The following is a 4,791-nucleotide window of genomic DNA, read 5'->3' as shown; positions in this document are numbered from 1 at the left end:
GTTAAATATGTTTCATGAGTTTATATTTAAGCTATGTTGATTTTTCATGACAAGACTGTATTACTATACACATTGCATTTTTATGTGAGCTCCATGAATTGCTTTGCTCATTGAAGAGTGATTCGTAGGCATGCAAACAAAGAAAATCCCATAAACAATTTATTTTGTGTACCCTCAACTGATGGCAGAGATGCTAAAAAGAGCCAACAACGGCCTCACGTTTTAGGTGAGAAAAATATTAACTTGAATGTCCAATCGTGTACCAATAATTCTCCCCACTCCGATCTCCCATTGCCTTGTTTCCACTGGGAAGTGGATCTGATTTGAGGAAAGATTTGAATATTGCTCATAATGCTCCCTTGTGGTTTAAAATATGTTGGCAACCAATTAGGATTCAACAAAGGTTCACCAAATTGATGCCTGGAAAGGTGGGAATGCCCTCGTGAGAAGAGATTGAGAAGACTTTACGTATGTTTCCCAGAATTTAAAAGAATAAGGGGTGATCTTATTAAAGCATATAAAATTCTAATAGGGCTCAGTGTGGGTGCAAGAAGGATGGACCTTTTGGCTGGGGTTCAAGAACCATCAACACAGTATCACAATAAGGGCAGCCCTTTTGGTACTGAGATTCAGATCATGGTGAATCTTTGGAATTCTCTACTGAAGAAAGCAGTGGAAGCTACTGAAGACAGGGATTGAACAATATCTAAATATTAAAGATATCAAGAGGTGTGGGATAGTGCGAGAAATGGCTTTGAGGTCGAACACAATCCAGCTGGATGGTGAGGCAGGCTCAATTACTGAATAATCGAAGAAGGGCTTATGCCCGAAACTTCAATTCTCCTGTTCCTTGGATGCTGCCTGACCTGCTGCGCTTTTCCAGCAACACATTTTCAGCTCTGATCTCCAGCATCTGCAGTCCTCACTTTCTCCTCAATTACTGAATAGCCTATTCCTGCTCCAGGTGCTCATGTTCTTCTGGCTAGACTTCTACATAACTGAATGAGCATTTGCCCCAGAGACAAGAGAGTGCAGCTCTGTCAGGTTCAACCCTTTGAACAGCTGAATAACAAAGGTCTTTTCCCGAAGAAAGGATATTTCGAGACTAGGGGGTACATTTTTAAGGTGAGAAGAGAGACGTTTTAAAAAAGATGTAAGAGATAAATTTTTTACACAAAGGGTAGTTCCCATGTGGAACAAACTTCCTGAGAAAGTGGTGAGTGCAGGTACAATTACAACATTTAAAAGACATTTGGTTAGATACATGAGTAAGAAAGATTTGGAGGGATATGGGCCAGGAGCAGGCAGGTGGGACTAGTTTAGATGGGGATTATGTTTGGCCTGGACTGGTTGGACCGAAGTGCTCTGAGGCACCCGAGGGACAACTTTTTCACATAGAAGGTGGTTCATATATGGAATGAACTTCCAGAGGAATTGGTAGGTGCAGGTACAGTTACGGCATTTAAAAGACATTTGGACAAGTACATGAGTAGGAAAGGTTTAGGGGGATATGGGCCAAATGCAGACAAGTTGGACTAGTTTAGTTTTGGAAACTTGGTTGGTGTGGATGAGTTGGACCAAAGGGTCTGTTTCCATGCTGTATGACTCTCTGACTCTAATAACAAAGTGTTTTTATATAGCCTCTTTAACATAGTATATTATCCCAAGGGACTCTAGAAAACAGTTGAATCCCAAACACGCAGACTAGCAGTGTTTCTGTTGCTGACTGCTGGCATAGAATTGACAGGGTCCTCCTTTAGCACTGCAACTATTCTATGATTTACTGAACCTTGTGTGTGACATATATTTAAATGGAATTACGTGGAAGCTATATTAAAATTAATTTTAGCTGAATTTTGTAATGCATTTTCAATAGATGTGTTGGAACTCAACTGGCCCATAAGAAGTAGGCAATGAAGAGCAAGCACATCCTAGGATTCCAGTTCCTGAGTATTTAAAGCTGCATCATTTGATCTTTCAGCACTGCAAACTAATTTCTTTAAATGGGCATTGAATGGAGTACTCCCCTTTGAGTTGTTTTGCAAGTAGGATATAAGGGATATGAGGCCAATGCTGTTGTACCGGAATGGAGTGGGCACATTTACACTTGCTCAAATTGGCATGTCCCCTATCCCAGACACGCCCACTGTGGAAATCCACTGTTACAGAATCTGCTTCATGAAAGAATCGATGCTGGCATTGTACAGTCTACATGGAGCCTTTTACTCTCAACTATTTCCATCACAAATTCTTCACTGTCACTAGCTGTCAAGGTCACTACAGCTCTGTGCTTTTGTACCCTTTGCTCATTTCATGTCACCCGTGGGAACATCACTCAATCAGTCAAGATGTTTCCACTTGTGAGAAAGATGAAAAACGCGGCCATAAATAGAAGAGAGCTGCTAATAAATCCCATACAGAATTCACGAGTAACATTTTTCCTAAAGTGTGATTAAATACAGAACTTGCTGTAACAACTGTACTTGAGTCAAAAAGCATAGATGCATTAACGGGGTATCTGGAAGTATATAAGGGAGATTCAGATAGAATTAATGGGATAAAGCTTGATGAAGACTAAGGGGGTGCTCATGTTCAGCATAAACAGCAGCAGGTTCTGAATAGTCCAACCTCTCAGCATCCACCCTTTCAAGGCTCTTAAGAATCTTCTATGTTTCAACAGAGTCTCCTTTCATTATTTTAAACTCCAATGAGTACAATGGAGAAAGTCGGACAGTGGATGCTGGAGATCAGAGTCAAAGACACCTCCTCCCACTCCGCCAAGGACATGCAAGTCTTGGGCCTCCTCCACTGCCAAACTCTAGCCACCCAATGCCTGGAGGAAGACCCCCTCATCTTCCGCCTTGGGACCTTCCAACCACAAGGGATCATTGTCGATTTCACCAGTTTCCTCATTTCCCCCCGCCACCTTATCCCAGATCCATCCTTCCAACTAGGCATCGCCCTCTCCATCTTTCTTCCCACCTATCTGCTCCACCCTCCTCTCTGACCTACCACCACCATCTCCATCTTCATCTATCTATCGCATCCCCAGCTACCTGTCCCCCCCAAGCCCCCCACCCCACCTCCCCCATTTATCTCTCAGACCCCTTGGGCCACCCCCTAATTCCTGATGAAGAGCTTATGTTTGAAACATCGACTCTCCTGCTTCTCAGGATGCTGCCTGACAAGCTGTGCTTTTTCAGTACCAGAGTTTTTGACTCCAGTGAGTACAGTTACAATCTACTCAATCTCTGCTCATAAGACAATCCTTCTGTACTCAGGATCAACCTAGCAAAACTTCTCTGGACTGCCTCCAATGTCAGGATATCTTTTCTGAGATAAGGGGAGCCAAACTGTTCACCGTATTCTAGGAACGGTCCAACTGGTTATTGTATAGTTTTACCAATACTTGCAAAATTTTATACTCTAATCCCTTTGAAATGAAGACCAACAATCCATTTGCCTTGCCTGTTATCTGTTGAAAATGTATGCTAGTTTTTGTGATTTCTGCACAAAGACTCCCAAATCCCTCTGCGCTGCAACATCCTGCAATCTTTCTCCATTTAAATAATATTCATTTCCTCTATTCTTCCTGCCAAAGTGCATAACTTACATTTTCACACATTATATTCTGTCTGGCATATTTTTGCCCACTTGCTTATCCTGTCTATATCCCTGTATAGATTCTTTGTGGATCCTATTTTTGTGTCATGTACAAATATGATGATAGTACACTTACTTCCCTCATCAAAGCCATTAATATATTGTAAATAATAGTGATCCCTGATCTGATCCACATGACACTCCACTGGGTCAGCTTGCCATCCTGAAAATACCTTCATGATTCCAACTCTCTGGTATCTATTCATCAATCCAGTATCCATGTGAATTTACTATTCCCCACACCAGGGGTAACTGGCTTACTAAGTAACGAAATGTGTAGTACCTTATCAAATACCTTTTGGAAATCTAAAAGCACTGAGTCAATTGGTTCCCTTTTATCTACCCTGTTTGTTACCTCTTCAAAGAATTCTAATAAATTCCTCAGGCATGATTTCTCCTTCATGAAACTCTACTGATTGTAGTTGAGCATATTTTTTTCCCCCCTAAATGCCCTACTATTCCATTCTTTACAATGGACTTTAATATTTTTCCAATGACAGACGTGAAGCTAACTGACCTATAATTAGCTTTTTTTGTCTTTGTCCCTTTTTGAATAAGGATGTAACATTGGTAACATTCAGGAACTTTTCTGGGATGTTAGGATCCTTCAAAAATTCCAAGTTGTGTATCCATTATTTCTGTAGTTACTTTCTTTAATAGCCTAGGATGCAACCCATCATATTCAGGTGATCTATTGCTCTTTATCTCCATTATTTTTGTAATATTATTCTCTACTGATTGTTATTTCCACCTCCCCTTTCATCACTTGAATATTTAGTATTTTTTTGAATTCTAATTGTGCTGTCCACCATGAAGACTGATATAAAGGATTTATTCAACTTCTCACCCATTTCTTGGTTCCTCATTATTATTTTCTCCACACTTTCCTTCTCTCCAAGGGGCCTTTGTACACCTTGACCTTTCACTTCCTTTTTATACATTTAAAAATGCTCTTGCTGTCCATTTTCTTACACTACTTCCGGGTTACCCTCAAAGTTTAATTTCTCCCTCTATTTTGCTCAGCTCTTGTTGGTTTTAAAAACTTTCCCAATTGTCTGCCTTTCACTAATTTTTGCCACATTGTATATTTTGATTAATTCAGTTTGAAACTATTTTTACTTTGGCTTA

This window comes from Chiloscyllium plagiosum, unplaced genomic scaffold (assembly GCF_037043375.1).
Source record: "Chiloscyllium plagiosum isolate Xiang-an unplaced genomic scaffold, Cpla_swu_hap1 HiC_scaffold_26, whole genome shotgun sequence".
NCBI lineage: Eukaryota > Metazoa > Chordata > Chondrichthyes > Orectolobiformes > Hemiscylliidae > Chiloscyllium > Chiloscyllium plagiosum.
The sequence above is the reverse complement of the archived record's forward strand: the minus strand, read 5'-3'. Positions refer to the sequence as shown.